The following is a 23917-nucleotide window of genomic DNA, read 5'->3' as shown; positions in this document are numbered from 1 at the left end:
TGTGCTTAAAAAATCTAAAATTCAACTAAGACAAGAAAAAAATCTATACAAAAGACACTAATATAGTCACTAAAATATTTACTTTATGTCATATGTGTATCTACATATTAATAACTACAAAATAAAATGTAATTTAAAAACCCCTAACCCCTGCATACATGCAGCAGCCATGATGCGCTGTACAGGCGCTGGCTGCCATACTGGCTACCGGTATGTCATAATTACTGTAATGATAACAGAGATCAATATAGAAGTATCAGCCAACACTTTCCAGTTGGTAAAAAGATAATTCACAGAGGATGGAAATCTGATTATTGTAATTAAATGAAATTCAGTTGGGTAAACAGCTGTCTTGTTATTGCACGTCCAAACCCTCAACACCTCCTGCTGCCTCCAACTCAAGAACATCTGTTGAATCTGTTCCTTCCTCACCCCTGAAACCACAAAAATGCTAGTCCATGCCCTCGTAATCTCCCGCCTAGACTGCTGTAACACCCTTCTAAATGGCCTCCCAGTGAATACTCTTGCCCCCCTCCAGTCCACCTTAAACTGTGCTGCTCGCTTAATACACCTCTCCTCCCATTCTTCATCGGCCGCTCTACATTGCCATTCCCTTCACTGGTTACCCGTTGCCCAGAGAATAGAGTTTAAATTACTAACATTGACATACAAAGCCATCCACAACCTGTCCCCTCCATATATATCTGACCTAATCTCCCGCTACCTGCCCACATGTAACCTCCGATCCTTCAAAGACCTCCTACTCCACTCTGTTCTTATCCGCTTTTCGCACAACCATCTCCAAGATTTCTATCGTGCATCCCCATACTCTGGAACTCCTTACCAAGACACAAAAGACTGACCCCCACAATCATAGGTTTAAAGAAGGCCCTGAAGACTCAACTATTCAGGAAGGCCTACAACCCCCAATAACACTACTCAACACACCACCATCTGAACAGTCTCTCCCCTCACCTTCTGTCTCTACCCCCCCCTTCCCTTATAGATTGTAAGCCCTCGCAGGCAAGGCCCTCTACCCCGCTGTGCCAGTCGGTCATTGTTAGTATTGTATTTGTTTTGTGTATTTTGAGTACCGTATGTAAACCCCCAAATGTACAGCACCATGAAATTAATGGTGCCTAATAAATAAATAATAATAATAATAATAATAATGCATGTGGAGGTCGAGTCACTAATTGTAATGCTGTACCTGTACTTAGAGCTTGACGCCATGGTAAGTACAGCTGAAGCATGGCTATTAGTGGTAAACTGTGTACGGTTATTGTGGATCAGCTCCAACATGCATGAATGTAGTACACTATTGTTTTGCTTCTTAATGAAATACTTATCTAAGTATTATACAGAATAATGTTAGTTCAGAATGATTAAATGTCATTGAATTGTGTTTAATATCAACATTATAACAAAACAAATTGGTAGCAATTAAAAAGCTAAAAGGTGCTAACAATTAAGTGAACGGGTAAATTGTGCATTGTGGAAAATAAAAGAAGAAGAATGTAATTAACAGGTCCGGTATCTCTGTAATTCAGACAGCTCCTCTGATTGGTCATTGACCCCCAAGGTGAAGATTGATTCTTAAGGACTCCCAAGACACAGCATTTCAGCAGGACTTGAAGTTAGAATCTGCATAATTACATTAATATTCCGATGTATCCTCCTACTGTTAGAGGAATAACGTCTTGATTAATCCCCTCTATATAGACTCATGTCTCTATTTAAAGGGTAGACAATAAACATGGCATCATAATTTGTTTTAGAAGGAAATGCCAATCAAGTGTCAATCATTTGTTTAGCATTGTGCCCAGGAACCCTACAACTGCTTTACTTTATGTCTTTGCCTTGAAGAATGTTTTAAAGATAAATGTGCGGATAGAACATACAGATAGCAGAAATGTTGATAAATCAATCTGTTTTGTTAAATGAATGTGAATTCTTACCCAGCCCCACTAATCTTCTATTTGTCTGCCCAAATTCAATCCACTGTATTACAGACTTTAATCTATTGTTAGTTCTCCATTACAAGGGACTTGCTGGGGTAGAATGCAGTTAGCGGAAACATATTGTGCCTAAATTTGACAAATCTAATAATTTCCATTTCCAGAATCATTTTGCTATTGCAAATGCTTGGATTACCAACATGAATTTTAATTTCTCTTCAAGCTATTGTTGACTACACTACATAGCAGGACTAGTCTTCATTTGGTATTACAGATAATAGACAAATATATGAAGGACTTACAATAGTTTAATTGTTCTTGACCTACTATTTATTGTGCAGTATATGGAAACACAAACAATTGAACACCTTAACAATATAGCAATATAACAATATATGCTGTGTTATATAGCAATCTAACACAACATACAAAGGTTGTTCAAATGAATGATCTACATCATATAACCAGACACTAAAATGTCTATCGAGCAAACCATACATGAAAGATTTTACCTTAACTCTCTCATTAAAGAAGAATAAATTGTAAGGCTAAAGCCCCACTTTGTGGAAAAGCTGCTTTTTTGTAGTTGCAGATTTGCTGTGTTTTTTTTTAAGCCAAAGTTTGACCCTAGAAGTTTGACCCCCAGCGCCGGAAGAAGACACATGAAGAGGCCGTTCCTGAAGAAGATGGAGGCATCGCTGGTGAGTTCTCTTGCAGCATTGGGGAAGTTCCCAGTGCTGTTTGAGTGCTGGGACCACCCCCAGTGCTGCATGAGAACTCATTTGCAAACCGACGAAAACCGGGATTTCTACAGAACGGCGGCGTGGAGAATACATCTAAAGCTAGGAGAAGAATAGCCTTTCTTAAGGCTATTCCGATGTGTTAGTCACAAAAAATTGCCTTTTATTGATAGGATCCCTTTAACTTTAATGAAGAATTTTTACTGTTTTTTTTTTCCTTCTGTTTTCAATGGCATCAACGATTGTAAAAAGAATCCTAAAATCTTTCACACTTTCCACTGAGCCTTATAATAGGCATACACTTTATTTTCTGCAGAGATCATTTATCAGCATTCATCTCAACATTATCACAGACAGGATCATGATAGCAATATAAAATACAATAGACAGTACTTCCAAAGTAAAATGAACATATACAGGTTATCGCGGCTGCAATGCAAAAGCAAATAACCCCAAAAGAACGCTACATCATTCTGTAAAGGGTGCTAAGACCTACACAAACATTGTAAAGGGTGTCCAGCTCTTTTTCAGTGATAATCTATCCTCAAGATAGGTCTTAAGTAAAAGACTAGTGGGGGTGTAAAACCCAGGACATGAGGCTTACACATATCAATACATTTATTAATTGCATTACAGATAGATAGATAGATAGATAGATAGATAGATAGATAGATAGATAGATAGATTTGGACCCCCACAATTGACCATTACATGTATTATCCTAAGCAAAGGCCATCAATATTGAAGCCCTGACAAAACTCTTTATTGATTCACTTTTGTAAGGAACAAACAACACATAAAATGTTTCTGAAAAATACATTAATATTATTGCCATCTGCCCTAGAAAACAGCTTGTATTGTTCTCACTATGTAAAATGTTTCTATTACTAAGGAGAATGGTACATAATCCAAGCAAATTACCATTCAGATCTGAGCTGTTGGATGCCTCGAGTCATGTTGTATCTGATTATAATAATTTTAAAGACCTTTCATAAGTTCTTTTCCTGTGACAACAAGGCAGAAAAATACAAATGCGGCCGCGACTCTCTGCATGACTTACACGGGGATGTGCATCCATTTTTGTCTGTGTGTTAAATGAAAATATTTCTGCAATAGTTTTATTCCACACTAAAACTTAAAAGTTACAATCTTATGTGTTTCAATAACTCGGTCTGCTGTACTGGAATCACTGGGGATATATAACTTACAACATGCAATGACGTGGTGCTGAATTGCTTCATTTTCTCCTGCTACTATGGGTCACACAAGAGCCTGTAAGATTGAAAACCTGCAGAGCTATGAAGCAGTTCGCTTAACTCCATTCGGTGGCATTTATTTGTCATCTTAACTCTAATCCAAAAAAGGAGTGACCCGGAACAGTAGAAAGGTAATTTTGTCGAGCACATCTTGATATGTCCCATGCCAGCTCTCTCAGTTGGCAATGATTGCGCTGATTGTCGCCAATGCGGCTGAATAAAACCTGGCGCGTGAAGTGGATGGAATTGTTGGAAGAGGTTATAAGTTACAGCTATTACTGTAACACTTCTGTAATTAAAGAACAGACCTTGGAAAAATCTGAATTTATTGAGAAAAACTTAATACTGAGACAATGCCGGTGAATCATAGAAGATCCTAGTTACTATTATACCGTCATACAGTGGCTTCTGTATAATAATATTAATAATAATGATATGCCAAGGTGAACATATATGATGCACTGCACTGTGGAAACCTTTTGTTTGACCTCTATACAATTGCATAATGACAGTTTATAGAATATATAGAGTGTAATATTGTATTCACTCTTGTGTTCACTCTTCCTATTATAAGAGCAAATATCTGAACATGAAAAAGAATAAAATTAATTATTTTAAAGAGGACCTTTAACCTTCTCCAGCAATTCATGGTCTTAGCATATATTAATAGCCGCCACTCCACTGATTCCAGCAGAGTTGGAATTTTCCTGTTCCTGAGCAATAAGTGCAGGTAGTTGTTGTACCTGATGTGTTATTTAAACTCTGTAATGTCAGAAGGGCAGTGTCAGGCAGGGGAAATGATTCAGAGCACCAATCAGTGTCAGAGCTCAGAATCACACCCCTTACCTGCTCCTGCCTGACACTGCCTTTCTGACAGTACAGAGAATAAATAGCATACCAGGGGGCTAGAGAAAAAAATTCCAACTGTACTAGAAATAGTGGAGAAACTTCTATTAATTGATGTAAAGCGTTGGACTTGTTGGAAGTGGTGAAAGGTAAAATTGTAACAAACACATGAATTCCAACTCATCATCCCCTAATCCGTTGCATAACCATGTTTTACAGGCCACATGTCAAATGTAGTCCAATCTGCGTGCAGAATCCTATAGAGCGGGAGGAGCTAAGCATACTGATATACAGTTTTGTGTTTAAAAATTCAGTATAAATGGTCATTTATCCATTGAAATGTTACGAAGTCAAGGGGGGGTCCTATCAGTCATCGACAACCTCCATCCCCTCTATGACTGTGTATGCCATGTGTATGGCATCCACTGATAGGACAGCCTCCATGACTGCTCAGCAGAAAATAGCAGACATTTCAATCGATAAATGACAGGTTACACTGAATCTTTTATATCAATCTGCTGTAACATCTCTGCCTGTTCGGGTCACTGCACCACCCTCTGCTCGTATGCTGCGGTGCAGGAGGCTGGTGCAATTTGGGTCTTGGCTTAAAGTTTTTGGTCGCACTGTGTGAACTCTGCTCTAGTTCGGTGATTGCACCACACCCGTCTTCTGCCCTTGTTGCCTCTGTCCATTAAGTGGTTAATTTTGTCTTGCCGGTGATTGACAGCCTGCCTTCCTGTCAATTCCATGGGCGGGTTCTTCCTCCCTATATATCCTTGGCTCCCATTCACACCAATGCTTGCTATTGCTGCGTGCATACTTGCTCTTTACTGTAACTGTTTGCTTACACTATTATCCTTGACCTCTGGCTTTCCTTACTGACAATTCTTTGGACTCCAATTTGGTACTGCATCGCTCGACTGTTACTGACCCTTGGCTAGCTGACATCCCGTTGTTGTTGTTCGTCTTGTCTGTGTTTTGTGTTTCACGTATTCAGGGAGGGAACGTCTTCGTGGTTGCCGCCTATTACCTAGGATAGGGTCTGGCAATAGGAAGGGAAAGTTGGGGGCTTCAGCTTAGGGCTCACTGTCTCTTGTGCCCCTCCCAGGGTTTAAACAGTTACTGGGAATTGCTGTCCTAGCAATTTCCTTACATCTGCTCAGCAACGTCTACTCCATAACATGCTGCCTGCAGATTACCCAGCATTTTCCATGTGTAAGGTTCCTATTTACTATTTAATTTCATGCATTGACTACTGAATAAAGGTGATATTTTAATATTTATTGTGGCAATCGGCCCTTTACTTCTGTGCAGATAGGAGAATGTTCTGCTTTCCACAATGTAACGTTATATTCATTATCACTAGACATGAGCGAACAGTAAAATGTTCGAGATTCGATAGTCGTTTCGAGTAGCCCCTTAATATTCGACTACTCGAATCGAATATCGAACCCTATTATAGTCTGTGGGGGGAAAATGCTCGTTTCAGGGGTAGGCAACGTTCGATCAAGCGGGCATGCGCAGTCGGTTCTGCCCAGGCCCGATGCCTGGCAGAGTGAATTCAGAGCCGGAAGACGCCGCGGGAAAGCTGCACGGAGAAGACTTCTAAAGGTAGGAGAAGAACCAGCGTTGATTGGCCGACTGTATAGCATTCAGCCAATCAATGCTGGTTCTGCATTGAACTTTTCCATTCGAATATCGAGTGGTACTCGATCGAGTACGAGTATTTCGAATACCGTAGTATTCGATAGAATACCTACTCGATCGAATACTACTCGCTCATCTCTAATTATCACCTTTATTCTGATGCCCTGAATATAGAAATAACTGTGTCCAGGTAGTAGATCTGTTAATATCTGTATGAACTACATGTCCAGTGATGCTATTCTCAGGCATCAGAAGACTTTCAGTAGATATATAGATATATAGCTTATATTCTAAATTGTGAGCATGATGAGGAAGAGCCACAGATAAGCAGAAATGCAGCAGAGAGGCTAAAGTCTGTGCCTATGCAGTATCGTGTATATTAAAAGCAGTGCCTTCAATCTAGAAGAGGGGCAGAGAAACTGAAATGGCAATAACTCTACATCATCTACACGAAGCAGTAAATAGCTTGTAAAAGATTATTTTATAACATCGGAATACACAATGCATTCCTTGATAGTTGCTGTACAACAACCCAAACTCATTCCGGCTGATATACATAAATATATATATATAAATCTGTTATGGGCCCATGCTGCTCTTTTATGTACATCTGGACATAGAAGTAGCCTGAAACTTCTGAGCTCTAATGCATAATATGTAACAGGGCCCTTACTTACCATATGCTATCTATAATACTGGAGAGGACTTTGGTCTCCCTGAGAATCCAGTGCCCGGTAGCGATTTTTACCTCTACACCCCTATACCTATGCCCCTGAATTTGGAGTCACATGAGTTTTCTTCTCACCAAATTCACATAAACAGATGAGAAAATAAATTGTATTATGCTCAACGCATGCTTTATTATGGAGGTATTGTCAGTAGAAGTATTGCCTACAGTGAAGAGCATGCTATCTCACCAGGCACCACATGGAGAGTTGTACAAACATGTGGGGACTCCATATAAGGTTGCACATAGTCTATAACATCAGGTTTAAGCCCTAATATAAAGGGGCTCTATCATTGGGAAAACTCATTTTTAACTAAACGCATACTTCCATAGCCTTTTGTATGTTAATCCCCTCAATATGGGAAGAATATGCAAATCTGCCTTCCATGATGTAATTAGGAAGACAGTTGCTGCCTCAGTATTGCAAACCAATAGAGGGCGCTCACTGGAATGTGCAAGCCTGTCTTATGACAGGATTCCAGTGAAATAACCCAATAATGGCTGCTCCCTTTAGCATCATGCCCGACCTTCCAAGAGGCCTTTGTTTTGCAATGACGCTGGGATTATTACCAGGTATAATCTCTCAATCGAGGACAGCTGTTTCGATCTACTTGGATCTCTTCAGCTCGATGTAGAGAAGACTATAACCTGGTAGAGGTGAGAGGCTTAGACAGGGTTAAGGGGATATTGTCATTAATCCCCTCAATAGTCTATGAATTAGCCCGTTTTTATTCATATGCTAATTAGGCGCCAGCGTGCACCCAGAAGTCTCTGCGAGCACTCCTCTCTCTCCTTTGTGTACAGCACAGGCTGCTGCTACTGATGACTCATCTCCCTGCTCTCTCACACACGGCAGGTAGTGCTTGCCGAATCTTGTTGGGTGCACGTTGGAAGCTAATTAGCATATGAATAAAAATGGGGTCATTCTAAATCTACTAAGGCAATTTACATACAAAAGATACATATGGAATAGCCTTTCTAAAGACTATACAAGTATGTGCTTAGTTAAAAACGACTTTTCCCAATGATAGAGCCCCTTTAATAGAAATAAACAAGTTATTATGAAGTATATCTAACAAATTCTTCAATATCTCATTTAGACAATCAACACATACTTTGAGAATGAAAAAATAAGAAATGACTTATTTTGTCCAAATAAGGTAAAAGCATTTCTGCAGATTATTTAGGCATTAGCGAATATTTGTGTTCATCTATTTTTATGCTGCATTTCTAAATAACTGGGGAGAGATCAAAGCTGTTCCATAAACACTCAACATAAAAGAGATGTTGAATGCGGTAACACTTTAACTGGTATGAGAGGCTGAACCCTGTTATTGGGCACATTGACGGCACAATGAATCCCATTTACCAAATGATATAATACTAAAAGAGGCCAATTTTGGGTATATTTGCTTTTAGGAAATGAGAAGTCATGAGAGAGAGAGTCAACTGTATGATACTGTGGAGACGTGCAATGTCTGCAAGCTAATTCAGCCACAATGAAGCAATTCCGGTCTCCTGTTCATCTCACATTGATTGCCATTTGCTTCCAAATCCTCTTCTCTCCAGCAAAGTAACCTAATATATTGGCCATAGAGGCTTCAGGTTCAGCAATGCAATAGATGGGAGCTTTCCATTTAGCTTGAGAAAGGGCACATTATATAGTAAACTAATGGCCTGTAAGCACAGCAAACAACTACCATAGTTAATATCCACACACTCTGTTTTAGGTCTTAATAACCCATACAATTTTTGTGCGTTTTTTTTTTTTTTTTTTAACATAAACTATAAATAAAGTTTTAACTGTTATTTTTTTCAATTGAGGTTTTCTGTACGTATTGTGAGAAATGACTTTTTTAAACTTTTTTTTTTATCAGAACAGAAGGTTTCTTTTTAGCAATATTACACTTTTATTATACAAAAACAAGAGAACATGCCGTTTTGTTTTTCTATTGAACCTTCGTATGAAATTAAGTAAAACCCCTAAAATAGCAGTTGTATTTTTAGCAGGCTTTTTTTTTCAGTCCTATTCAATTGTCCAGATTATGAAATATCATGAGCAGGGATTTATGTGTGATGGGGGATAATTATGTTTATTTTTATATCTACCTTTACTTAAAGGGGTTTTCCCCTTTCACTGTTTCAGCTCTGCTTTCAGTGTCTGCTCCCCTCAATTCCTGTATTTCTCCTCCCCCCTCCTCCCTCTTGCTAAATGGGTATGGAAGTCTCACAACACTTCTGCAGATCAGATCATCTGCAGATTCTTGTACAGAAGGACTCAGTGTTATCTGTGTGTTTACTTAATGAGATAACAGACTTGGCTTTATCAGAAAAGTGCATTTATCTGAACAGATTGCCCTGCCGACACTATCTCCGAGGTCCAGGTCCGTGGTTATAGCAACGCTGTATAAACAATGGGAGGAATAAGGTCACATAGCAAACAAACAAAGCAGAATTTCTAAAGCAATATATTTCGAAAAAGGCTTCAATTTACATAAGCTACCAGTATAGATAGGATCCTTGAGATGGGAAAACAGGAAAACACCTTTAATATTTGTATAATACATTCCCCAAACGGTCAGAAATGATTTTTTTTCCCTTTTTTTTAAAAAAAACAAAAACACTTTTCCCCTATAACTGGAGTTGCCATAGCAGCCACTGTTACAGGGGAAAACCGCCTTGACAACTGACAACTGGCACTGCCAACACTGTGACAGGTTAAGTCAGTTCTAGTGGCATGGTCATGTGACCTCTTCTCCTCACATTAAGGCTAGAGCAAGTGCACTCAGAGCAAAACAGCCTTCATGTGACCAGCATCTGTATGACCTTATTTTACAGTTAAAGAAGTTGGCCACTTTCAGACCAATACTGGGAAAAAAATCTTAGCATTTTATTGTATAGTAAAAAGCTATACAATTTTCCAATATACTTTTTGTATCAATTCCTCACAATTTTCTAGATCTGTGTTTGCTTTCATTCATTGGGTTAGAAACCAGTCCATGGTCATGTGATATACAGTCCACGGTCATGTGATGCACACACAGGTGCACAGTTCGTCACAGTGACATCTCAGTAATCAGACATCTACCCGCGATGGCCCTGAGCAATAGAGAGGCAACACTTGTGTGAACCTAGCGTCAAATGTTCTATGCCATAAAAAATACAGAAACCTGAAAAAATTAAATAAAATACAAGAGCATTCAGCATTTCCTCAAAGTAGGAAAGTAATACTAGAACTGCTTAAGGGGGCGTTCACACTACCGTTGGTGTCCGTTATGAAGGTGTCCGTTTAAAAGAAAAAAAACGGACACCTATCATAATGGACATTAACGGACACTAACTGATGCTAACTGATGTTAATGTGTCCGTTTTTTTTAACTGATCCATTTAATGGATCAGTTAAAAAAAAACGGACACATTAGTATCAGTTAGTGTCCGTTTTTATACTGTCCGTTTTTTTCTTCTTGCTGTTTATACTTTCTGAGCATGTGCAGAAAATAAACGGACAGAAAATAACGGACTGTAACTGATGGCCATCAGTTACTGTCCGTTATATGTCCGTTGCCCATAGACCTCAATGTTAAATAAAAAACGGACACTTTCTGTCCGTTTTTTCAAACGGACAAAAAAATCCTGCATGTGTGATTTCTCTGTCCGCTTGAAAAAACGGACATGGTTGTTAACGGACACAAACGGACACAAACTAACAACAGATGAAATCCCATTGAAATTAATGGAAATTGTAACGGACACAGCTAGTGTCCGTTGCTAAAATCTTGAACGGACAGTAGCAACGGACACTGCAATCGGACACCAACGGTAGTGTGAACGCCCTCTAAGACTTTGGACTGTTTCTTGGATTGTATATGCCTATTTACTTATTCTCCATATAGTGCATGAAATAGACAAAGCATATTTTTTATCATATAGTTAAGGTGACAATAAAAGTTAGCCATGGCATAATGCAGATAGTCAGGATTCTGCTCCTGAACCTTGGATGCATACATACAATTCACCTAGCATAGTGCTGCTAATAGCAAGTCTCCATTTAGCTGTAGAGCATCATGTGATGTGGGGATGGCATCTGCATCAAAATCTAGTGCAATCTTACTCCAGTCGGAGGTAGTGGAGAAATATCTCATGTCAGCAGTATTAAAGATGCCTCAATTAGCTTCTCAGTTCTTTATGATGCTATCAATTCCCACAGATAAAGCATGTTTAGTCAAAATATTATACCATGGAAGTTTTACTCATGTATTTTCCTAACATATTATTTATGCTGTACATATATAGGGACAACATATTCCACAGTGATTTCCATAAATTGTTAGTTGTTTTCCCATATGCGGCTTAAAATCCAAGTCCCCTGTCAGTATGTTTTGGAGCAGGTAAGAAAATCCACATAAAAATGGGATGTAGGCCTCGGCCATATTTGAATCTAGGACTGAAGCTCTGCAAAGCAAAAGCGCTAACCACTGGGTCATAGTGGGCTACTAAAGGTAGGGTTTCAGCTTCACCTTATTCCCCTTTCCAACATCTGCTCTACAAATATTATTAAAGTCAGAAGGGAAAATATGCCACAGGTTTGGGACCTGAGTCTTCCCCATACACACCAAGTGCCTGCTGTGTTACACAGAGATTACAATACCAAACAACAGACATCTCAGATACTATGAATAATAGTGACCACAGCACCTATGTGGATAGTCAGAGGACAGGGGGCTCCCAGATTGGTTACTATACTAGCCAAGGGCTGTTAATGAATACCATAATGAAAAAAAAAATCACAATACTTGAATTACCATTCCCTAAATCAATTTACCATTCATTTACCATGAAAATTGATTAAAAGTTGTGTGCATTCAGAATGGTACTAATAAAAACTACAGTTTACCAGGCAAAAACAAGTTCTAACACACATAGAAAAGTAAGGTTCAGGCCCCACGTTGCAGAAATGCAGCTTTTTTTGTTGCAGATTTTTGAGCCAAAGCCAGCAACAGCTAGTAATGGAATGGGAAATATATAAGAAGTTCTTATACTTCAACCTCCTACTCAATCCATGCCTGGCTTTGGCTCAAAAAATCGCAACAGAATCTGCAACAAAAAAGTGGGACTTTAGCATCTGATTAATGAATACGAATAACTGATGGCCATCAGTGTATGCTACATTTTTGTGCCCTTTTTTGTTTCCCTGTCTTTTACATCCATTAATCAGATATGCAAAATGGATAGAAAAAAACGTTATGTGAATGGAGACGTAGTGTGCAAAAAACAAGCCCTAATATGGTTACAGTATGGCAATGGAAAAAAAAAAAAAAAAGGACTTTTGAAAGTGGGGTGAAAACAGGAAAATGAATAAAACTAAAAATAACTGTGTCACGCAGGGTGTAAGTGATAATATCTGCTCTGGTTTGATATCTCTTGTTCACATTCTAACATGTTTGTCAAAAGTTCTTCACACCTATAATAAAAAAAAGTGCAGCAGATTCAGATAGCCATCAACACTAGAGTTAGTTGCAAGGATAGTGATCTAAGACACACAGGGAACAATTTCCTTCCTATTTTGTGATGAGGCTGGCTTTTTCTAAACCACAGTACAGCAATTACAGTTACTTTAACAGCCACCGCAATGTGGCAATTATAACAACATTACTGGCTCATTAAGGTTCTTTAATGTAATGGTGACAGTTCATTCTGTCTTCTAGGAGCTATTGTCTAGCAGGAGAATAACACCCGTTAACTTGATCTCTTAAAGCTCCTACACAAAACACATTTGTACATCAGGAGACACATTAGCAAAATATAGTTACTTAATAATGGGGAATGGTAATTACAGTCTTATCAGCATCCATTGGCAACCATAAACATCCCCTGCTTCTATAAATTCTGCAATTTTCCTTTTAATTTAATATTGGCAGAAAAAGGATAAACAGCGTAAAAAGTTTTGTAGGAAGTATTCATTATTGCAGATCATGAATTCTGCTGAGAAAGAGATATGAAAGATTGATTCCTAGCCATATCCGATGTATGTACACAAAGCATTATATCAGAGTCCTGTTGTGGTATTCATATTATATAGTGTAAAGATTATTAACAGTTTTACCTTTACTTTTGTATAATACTGTCATTAAATAACAGTTGCTACTTAAAGAGGAACTTTCACATTCTTGGGCACATCCGGTGTAATACAATTCAGCGCACTATCGGCTTTCCCATTCTGTGCACCCGCTAAAGAGCTATCAGTGCTGTTACCGTAGCTCTTCACTGTCAGAAGGGCGGTGAGGAACGCCTCCCCTACTCCTGATGGTACTCGTCCATAGACGAGAACTGGGGAAGCTTTCCTCACCCCTCAGTGTCGTCATTGTGTGGTAAGGAATGCCCCCTCTCACAGTACAGCGCAATGGATACTACCGTCTACTACTGTCAGAAACGCCCTTCTCTTGAAGGTGTGTGCCACCGTTTTTATATTATTCTTCATTCTTCTTTGTACTCAGGAAGCAGGAGGGGCGGGCGCGCTCCCTCTGTGCTCTGAGCATTGTCATCCATTCCAGCGCCACCTTTCCTCTGCTCCATTGGCCAGCAGAAGTAAGGTGGTGCTGGAATAAATGTGAACGCCACCAGACCTTCAAGATAAAGGTAAGAGATGAATAGCCTTTATAAAGGCTATTCCTATGTGCTTTTAGTTTGAAATCTGTTTTTAATTATATAATCCCTTTAAATTCATCTATAGTGTCTCCTCTCAATCTCATGCACTACTACACACTCCTCTAATACTGCACATCCTGTGTTCAAGGTTCATGAATACAATGTTAGAACAAATTACATGCTAGAACAAACAAGACACTATGAATAAGAGCATTTAAATCCCAAATATTGGGACACAATATATAGAAACAAAAAAAAAAACGCTGAGGAAAAAAAACATGGCAGAAATGCATTGTGCCTTTTTTCCACAGTGTTTAGTTATCGCACTTCGTACTTTTCCTCTGCTGACTTTCTGCCCCTATTATATCTATACGGAAAGACCAATATTTCCGCAATTATAATTGACATGCTGCAATTTTCAGAAATGTGGGTGTTTTAAAAACAAAGATTTTCCATTTTCCAGATTTATTTCTGCAATGTGTTAATGAGATTAGCTAGAATCCTATTCACTTTACAGGTGCTGTAAAATGCTGTATTTCCTCAGATTAGTGCGAGTTTGTCACCCCATCGAGCAGCTGTACTCAGCAGCTGACACAGAGAATAGAGCAGGAAGCAGACAGGAATTAAAAATGAAATGGAAAGATTTGTACCTCTTTTATGTGTTGGTTGCACTTCCCGTTTGGCATACATCTTCTGATGCAAAATACTTAGCACAATACTGCCATATAAAACAATAATTAAAGTGTACCAATAATTATAAAAGAACTTTTCATAAATGAATAGTACAGGTGAATATAAGAAACTCTGTAATCTGTTTTATCCAGGAAATCTCCTCATCCCCTCTCCATTCCTCCAAAATACTTTCCAACAAAGTGATAGGACTGGAGAGGAAGACTTAAGGGCCACTGAACCCAGAGTCCAACTAAATAAAAAAGATGAAATCATTCCCTATATGACACCTCACATCATCTGATTTTTCTTGCTCTTCTTTTCTCATATCATAATTAGAAAACATGGAAATAAGATAGAAAAGCAATATATTGTTCTCTATGGCAGCATATATGCCCCAGCCTCACCTAATTCTAGCGTTGCGTGAGCCAGAAAGTTTAGGAGGAGAGGGTGGAGTTTAGGCTAAACGCTTTTTGTCTATACAGTGAGTGCAGCCCCAAGTAACTGACAGCATGATATAGATATGAACAGTAGTAGCAGCAGTAAAGTACACACATCATCCGGCTGTAACTAATTCACAGTGACCACAATACAACCCAGTACAGCTACCTAGAGAGAGTCCTTCAACATTCGCAAACTGCTAGATGCAAATATTTGCAGTTATGCTTTGATCATTTCCTTCTTTCCTATATACCTGCAATATAATGCTAGTTTACCTTTTGATAGCTTTGGAAAGAGGAGTACTAACCAATGGATAGGTATGCCTCACTATTGCACTGATACTATATGTATATACACTAACTTAACAGATGTATATTTCAGTTTCTCAAGAAAGCTGGGTAACATACCAGTCTGTACTATAATACAGACGCTACCTAAATAAACCTTACAAAATTTATGACAGAGCTAGTTAGTTTTGTCTTTCAGGGATCTGGGAAAGTAGAATGATTGAAGTAGATGAAAACCACACACATGAAATCCTCCCCTCTCCCTGGTGTAATTTATGCTCTTGAGCTGCTTTCATTACACTAAATGGCACTCTTACAGCCCACCCCTCTGTGATAAGCACTGCCGCACCTTCTGAACTTCCTGTGATGTCACTCTAGAACTCTGACCACTAATGGTACTACACAGAGGCATGGAGTAGTGTCTGCCCATCTATGTCTGCAAAGCTGCAGCTTAGTTAATCCTGCAGACATAGCTAGAAATGAACTATATGATGCATATTTTGGGTTTTATTCTTGGGTTTTAGGGTTTTAGTGTCCCTTTAACCTCTTAATAACACTATGACTCTTAAGTACTATTTTGGCTTGCAGGACGACATATACCTTGTGAATAGAGATGAGCGAACAGTGTTCTATCGAACACATGTTCGATCGGATATCAGGGTGTTCGCCATGTTCGAATCGAATCGAACACCACGTGGTAAAGTGCGCCAAAATTCGATTCCCCTCCCACCTTCCCTGGCGCCTTTTTTGCACCAATAACAGCGCAGGGGAGGTGGGACAGGAACTACGACACTGGGGGCATTGAAAAAAATTGGAAAAAGTCATTGGCTGCCGAAATCAGGTGACCTCCATTTTAGACGAATAGTGGATTTCAAATCCGGGTCATATGAGAATGTGAACTTTGTGACTATGAGACAGGGACAGCTGTACAGGCAGGGATAGCTAGGGATAACCTTTATTTAGGGGGGAATGTTATTAAAAATAACTTTTTGGGGCTCTATCGGGTGTGTAATTGTGATTTTTGTGAGATAAACTTTTTCCCATAGGGATGCATTGGCCAGCGCTGATTGGCCGAATTCCGTACTCTGGCCAATCAGTGCTGGCCAATGCATTCTATTAGCTTGATGAAGCAGAGTGTGCACAAGGGTTCAAGCGCACCCTCGGCTCTGATGTAGCAGAGCCGAGGCTGCACAAGGGTTCAAGCGCACCCTCGGCTCTGATGTAGGAGAGCCGAGGGTGCACTTGAACCCTTGTGCACCCTCAGCTCTGCTACATCAGAGCCGAGGGTGCGCTTGAACCCTTGTGCACACTCTGCTTCATCAAGCTAATAGAATGCATTGGCCAGCGCTGATTGGCCAATGTATTCTATTAGCCTGATGAAGTAGAGCTGAATGTGTGTGCTAAGCACACACATTCAGCTCTACTTCATCGGGCTAATAGAATGCATTGGCCAGCGCTGATTGGCCAGAGTACGGAACTCGACCAATCAGCGCTGGCTCTGCTGGAGGAGGCGGAGTCTAAGATCGCTCCACACCAGTCTCCATTCAGGTCCGACCTTAGACTCCGCCTCCTCCGGCAGAGCCAGCGCTGATTGGCCGAAGGCTGGCCAATGCATTCCTATGCGAATGCAGAGACTTAGCAGTGCTGAGTCAGTTTTGCTCAACTACACATCTGATGCACACTCGGCACTGCTACATCAGATGTAGCAATCTGATGTAGCAGAGCCGAGGGTGCACTAGAACCCCTGTGCAAACTCAGTTCACGCTAATAGAATGCATTGGCCAGCGCTGATTGGCCAATGCATTCTATTAGCCCGATGAAGTAGAGCTGAATGTGTGTGCTAAGCACACACATTCAGCACTGCTTCATCACGCCAATACAATGCATTAGCCAGTGCTGATTGGCCAGAGTACGGAATTCGGCCAATCAGCGCTGGCTCTGCTGGAGGAGGCGGAGTCTAAGGTCGGACCTGAATGGAGACTGGTGTGGAGCGATCTTAGACTCCGCCTCCTCCAGCAGAGCCAGCGCTGATTGGTCGAGTTCCGTACTCTGGCCAATCAGCGCTGGCCAATGCATTCTATTAGCCCGATGAAGTAGAGCTGAATGTGTGTGCTTAGCACACACATTCAGCTCTACTTCATCAGGCTAATAGAATACATTGGCCAATCAGCGCTGGCCAATGCATTCTATTAGCTTGATGAAGCAGAGTGTGCACAAGGGTTCAAGCGCACCCTCGGCTCTGATGTAGCAGAGCTGAGGGTGCACAAGGGTTCAAGTGCACCCTCGGCTCTCCTACATCAGAGCCGAGGGTGCGCTTGAACCCTTGTGCAGCCTCGGCTCTGCTACATCAGAGCCGAGGGTGCGCTTGAACCCTTGTACACACTCTGCTTCATCAAGCTAATAGAATGCATTGGCCAGCACTGATTGGCCAGAGTACGGAATTCGGCCAATCAGCGCTGGCCAATGCATTCTATTAGCCCGATGAAGTAGAGCTGAATGTGTGTGCTAAGCACACACATTCAGCACTGCTTCATCACGCCAATACAATGCATTAGCCAGTGCTGATTGGCCAGAGTACGGAATTCGGCCAATCAGCGCTGGCCAATGCATTCTATTAGCCCGATGAAGTAGAGCTGAATGTGTGTGCTAAGCACACACATTCAGCACTGCTTCATCACGCCAATACAATGCATTAGCCAGTGCTGATTGGCCAGAGTACGGAATTCGGCCAATCAGCGCTGGCCAATGCATTCTATTAGCCCGATGAAGTAGAGCTGAATGTGTGTGCTAAGCACACACATTCAGCACTGCTTCATCACGCCAATACAATGCATTAGCCAGTGCTGATTGGCCAGAGTACGGAATTCGGCCAATCAGCGCTGGCTCTGCTGGAGGAGGCGGAGTCTAAGATCGCTCCACACCAGTCTCCATTCAGGTCCGACCTTAGACTCCGCCTCCTCCAGCAGAGCCAGCGCTGATTGGCCGAATTCCGTACTCTGGCCAATCAGCACTGGCTAATGCATTGTATTGGCGTGATGAAGCAGTGCTGAATGAGTGTGCTTAGCACACACATTCAGCTCTACTTCATCGGGCTAATAGAATGCATTGGCCAATCAGCGCTGGCCAATGCATTCTATTAGCGTGAACTGAGTTTGCACAGGGGTTCTAGTGCACCCTCGGCTCTGCTACATCAGATTGCTACATCTGATGTAGCAGTGCCGAGTGTGCATCAGATGTGTAGTTGAGCAAAACTGACTCAGCACTGCTAAGTCTGCATTCGCATAGGAATGCATTGGCCAGCCTTCGGCCAATCAGCGCTGGCTCTGCCGGAGGAGGCGGAGTCTAAGGTCGGACCTGAATGGAGACTGGTGTGGAGCGATCTTAGACTCTGCCTCCTCCAGCAGAGCCAGCGCTGATTGGCCGAATTCCGTACTCTGGCCAATCAGCACTGGCTAATGCATTGTATTGGCGTGATGAAGTAGTGCTGAATGTGTGTGCTTAGCACACACATTCAGCTCTACTTCATCGGGCTAATAGAATGCATTGGCCAGCGCTGATTGGCCGAATTCCGTACTCTGGCCAATCAGCACTGGCTAATGCATTGTATTGGCGTGATGAAGCAGTGCTGAATGTGTGTGCTTAGCACACACATTCAGCTCTACTTCATCGGGCTAATAGAATGCATTGGCCAATCAGCGCTGGCCAATGCATTCTATTAGCGTGAACTGAGTTTGCACAGGGGTTCTAGTGCACCCTCGGCTCTGCTACATCAGATTGCTACATCTGATGTAGCAGTGCCGAGTGTGCATCAGATGTGTAGTTGAGCAAAACTGACTCAGCACTGCTAAGTCTGCATTCGCATAGGAATGCATTGGCCAGCCTTCGGCCAATCAGCGCTGGCTCTGCCGGAGGAGGCGGAGTCTAAGGTCGGACCTGAATGGAGACTGGTGTGGAGCGATCTTAGACTCCGCCTCCTCCAGCAGAGCCAGCGCTGATTGGCCGAATTCCGTACTCTGGCCAATCAGCACTGGCTAATGCATTGTATTGGCGTGATGAAGCAGTGCTGAATGTGTGTGCTTAGCACACACATTCAGCTCTACTTCATCGGGCTAATAGAATGCATTGGCCAGCGCTGATTGGCCGAATTCCGTACTCTGGCCAATCAGCACTGGCTAATGCATTGTATTGGCGTGATGAAGCAGTGCTGAATGTGTGTGCTTAGCACACACATTCAGCTCTACTTCATCGGGCTAATAGAATGCATTGGCCAATCAGCGCTGGCCAATGCATTCTATTAGCGTGAACTGAGTTTGCACAGGGGTTCTAGTGCACCCTCGGCTCTGCTACATCAGATTGCTACATCTGATGTAGCAGTGCCGAGTGTGCATCAGATGTGTAGTTGAGCAAAACTGACTCAGCACTGCTAAGTCTGCATTCGCATAGGAATGCATTGGCCAGCCTTCGGCCAATCAGCGCTGGCTCTGCCGGAGGAGGCGGAGTCTAAGGTCGGACCTGAATGGAGACTGGTGTGGAGCGATCTTAGACTCCGCCTCCTCCAGCAGAGCCAGCGCTGATTGGCCGAATTCCGTACTCTGGCCAATCAGCACTGGCTAATGCATTGTATTGGCTTGATGAAGCAGTGCTGAATGTGTGTGCTTAGCACACACATTCAGCTCTACTTCATCGGGCTAATAGAATGCATTGGCCAGCGCTGATTGGCCGAATTCCGTACTCTGGCCAATCAGCACTGGCTAATGCATTGTATTGGCGTGATGAAGCAGTGCTGAATGTGTGTGCTTAGCACACACATTCAGCTCTACTTCATCGGGCTAATAGAATGCATTGGCCAATCAGCGCTGGCCAATGCATTCTATTAGCGTGAACTGAGTTTGCACAGGGGTTCTAGTGCACCCTCGGCTCTGCTACATCAGATTGCTACATCTGATGTAGCAGTGCCGAGTGTGCATCAGATGTGTAGTTGAGCAAAACTGACTCAGCACTGCTAAGTCTGCATTCGCATAGGAATGCATTGGCCAGCCTTCGGCCAATCAGCGCTGGCTCTGCCGGAGGAGGCGGAGTCTAAGGTCGGACCTGAATGGAGACTGGTGTGGAGCGATCTTAGACTCCGCCTCCTCCAGCAGAGCCAGCGCTGATTGGTCGAGTTCCGTACTCTGGCCAATCAGCACTGGCCAATGCATTTCTATGGGGAAAAGTTAGCTTGCGAAAATCGCAAACTGACAGGGATTTCCATGAAATAAAGTGACTTTTATGCCCCCAGACATGCTTCCCCTGCTGTCCCAGTGTCATTCCAGGGTGTTGGTATCATTTCCTGGGGTGTCATAGTGGACTTCGTGACCCTCCAGACACGAATTTGGGTTTCCCCCTTAACGAGTTTATGTTCCCCATAGACTATAATGGGGTTCGAAACCCATTCGAACACTCGAACAGTGAGCGGCTGTTCGAATCGAATTTCGAACCTCGAACATTTTAGTGTTCGCTCATCTCTACTTGTGAACTTAAAACACTGTATGGTGAACTCCACTGCACTACCAATGCAGAGGATTCCAAGAAGCTTTTGAGTCTCCCTGAGATCCAATGTCTTCAAAGACAACTGTGACTTCTATCAAACCTTTGAACAAATATTAAATGATTTGATGATTCTGACCGTAAAAAATCTCCAAAAAGAAGTTAAGACTGTAAAGAGGAATTTTCATCACTAGAATCACAACTACAATCAACATCTTCCAAGTGAGGAATTCTCCATAATCATGGGAAAAACATCTAACTACCTCTCAGGACAAAAAGGATGCAGAAAAGAAAGTCAGAAATATATTCAGGACCCAGAGGTTTACCATGAAAACCGGGTGTACAGATGATGAAACAACTCTACGCAACGCCATTTCTAATCAGACACATCTTCCCTAGGTCTGTGACTTCTAGTTTAGGCTACAACAGACCAAGTTATCACCAACATCCTTTTATAGCACAATGCAGCAGACTTGAAGAAGACCAGAAGAGGGGGACAGTGTATCATGAACCATTCACACTCCGATGACGTCTTGCTCACAGGTAGAGAGCAAACCATTGTAGTCAACATCTCTTCCAAATCTTTGAGCCCAGGACAACTTTCATTACTTCAAGAGGGACTTTCATTTTGCCCTATATATAAGTATGATACATTTCAACTTGAAATGGATCTACTTAAATTTTATAAAAATCTAAAACTTAGGACTCCTTTTGGAGAGACATCCCCAGAATAGGAGATAGAAAACCATACTACCCAACCTGTGGTATCGGTCTAAAATATAGGTCAATGTCAAGATATAGGTCAAGAGTCAATGCCCCCTATGAGAAACTGTGCACTGGAGACTTTCATCTCCTCGGTTACAAGAACCTTTAAAAAACTTAGGACCGATATTGATAGAAGATGCTTACATTGGTCTTCAGACCATACACAGGTTGAACAACATGGTCATATCTCACTTTTGCATAATAAAGACATATAATAAAACCAGCAGACAAAGGGGAAGCTATTGTAAGTAATGGACAGACAATGTTATCTAGAGGAAATTACCTCCTTTCTGATATTCAGGTATATTGTAGGTCACCAGGTAATTGTACCACTAAAATTGCTCATAAAATTGAACTTCTCCTCGTACACTATTTATCCAGGGTACCATGGACACTAAAACTAAAGACTTTCCAAAAGAGATCCATTGTTCTTGTATTTTGTTACTGAAAATGCACAAAAAGCTGGATAAACCTCCAGGGCGTCCAATTGTTGCATCCATTGACTCCACGCTATCCCCTTTGGCGATATTTCTTGAAAAGATTCTCACTCCATTAACTAAAGAAGCTTGATCTTTTCTTAGACATAGAGGCATTCCTCAGCATCATAAGGGACATACAGAAAATTCCTACTGATGCCTTCCTAGGCACTTGGAACATCATGAATACATCCATCACACACGACAAGGGTATCACATAAGTCACCAATACTGACCGTCACATGATTTCACTATGCGTTGATCTCTTATCCTTAGTCCTGCTAGAGAATTTCCTCCTTTTCCAGGACACCTTCTACCTGCAAACACAAAGTACAGCCATGGGGTCCAATGCTTATGCCAATACAAATTAACTTTTCCAGCAATATTCCTTAGTCTGGCGCAGATACATTGACAACATTTTCCGAATATGGAGGAGCACATTGGACTCCCTCAATGCTTTCCACCAAAATCTCAATGCAATAAGCCCGGAACTACAATTCACCCTAACACTCCACAACACATTGGTACGGAAGGAAGACCAGGGCTTACTACATATGGACCTTTACACTAAGACCATGGACAGGAACACACTCTTGCACACCATCAGACTGTAGTACATTCGAGAATTATTAACGCAGTTCTACGCATGTGCAATGCTGATTCTGCATGAGATTTCAGTGCCAGCTTACATATCAGCCTTCAGAGATCCATAATATGCATACGTATACCACCCTGGGTGATGTCATACCATCCGATGCACGACTGCACGTCATACCCCTGTGGCCTATTTATACAAGCAGATGGCGTCATACCCTACAGATGCCTATTCCCCAGCCTTACTTCTTCTACACATGGCATTTAAATACACTCTATTTTCTCTACATACAATCACATTCTGCTGCCTATTTAGCACCCCTGGACATGGTTTTTGTCTTTTGTGCCTGAATAATATTTTCTTTGATCAAGCTACATGATAATTTATGATTAATTTCAATTCACATCAAGCATTATATTACATGACAGATTGCAGACCTCATACTGCTTAATGATATGTGAACTTTCTTTCATATTCCATTGGTGTTCCTTATTGTATCCTATATCAGCATCAGATTCATTTTTCCCTGGTGCACACCTGGCATCCTGTCAATAGAAACCTTGTTATGGGCTATTACCTATTGGTATATAATCCACCATACATGCTGTATGTCACTTTTCTCTCCGCAAAGTTGGGTGCACTTGAGTCATTATTGTTATTTTCTTCATCTTTCCAGTGTCTGATGAAGGTTGCATAGTGTCAACTGAAACGTTACCTTTAATTTTTGGATTGTACACTTTGATAAACCATTCTAATAATGCAATTGAAACAATTGGTGTGCAAGTCTATCTTTACATTATATAACCCCACTTGAGTGATGTGTACCTCTATAATCCTGCAAACATACTGTAACATCTGTGCCTGCTCTGGTCTCTGCGCCACCCTCTGCTCACATGCTGCGGCACAGGAGGCATGTGCAGTTTGAGAACTTGCTTAGAGTTTTTGGTTACACTGTCTGAACACTGTCCTATTCCTTCACCTGGCTACTTGATTTTCCACCACACCCGTCTCCTTCACCTTCTTTTCCCTCTGCTCCTCTAAGAGTTAAGCTTTGTTTTGCCCTGTGATTGACAGCCTGCCTTCCTATCAGGTTCAGGGCGGGTTCTTTCTCCCTATTTATTCTTGGCTCACATTCACATTGATGCTTGCTATTGCCTTGTGCGTGCTGGCTTTTCTCTTGCTATTATTACTTGTATTCTGATTCTTGACCTCTGGCTTTCCCTACTGACTATTCTTTTGGATTTCGATTTTGACACTGCATTGCTCGACTGTTACTGACCCCTGGCTAGCTGACCTCCCTTATTGTTGTTGTCAATTTTTTTCACTGCCTCCGTTGTCA

General features: G+C 41.5%; 1 protein-coding gene across 2 annotated transcripts in view; it reads right to left on the bottom strand.

The window, feature by feature from the left end:
• HS3ST5 (heparan sulfate-glucosamine 3-sulfotransferase 5) overlaps nt 1-23917 on the bottom strand; it is a 242889-nt gene that overhangs the window by 68968 nt on the left and 150004 nt on the right. For both annotated transcript variants that reach the window (XM_075268103.1, XM_075268102.1), the window contains one exon: nt 22220-22300. The gene's annotated coding sequence lies outside the window, so the exon portion shown is untranslated. The remainder of the gene's footprint in view (nt 1-22219; nt 22301-23917) is intronic.

Source organism: Leptodactylus fuscus, chromosome 3 (assembly GCF_031893055.1).
Source record: "Leptodactylus fuscus isolate aLepFus1 chromosome 3, aLepFus1.hap2, whole genome shotgun sequence".
NCBI lineage: Eukaryota > Metazoa > Chordata > Amphibia > Anura > Leptodactylidae > Leptodactylus > Leptodactylus fuscus.
This window is presented reverse-complemented; position numbering and strand designations above follow the sequence as displayed.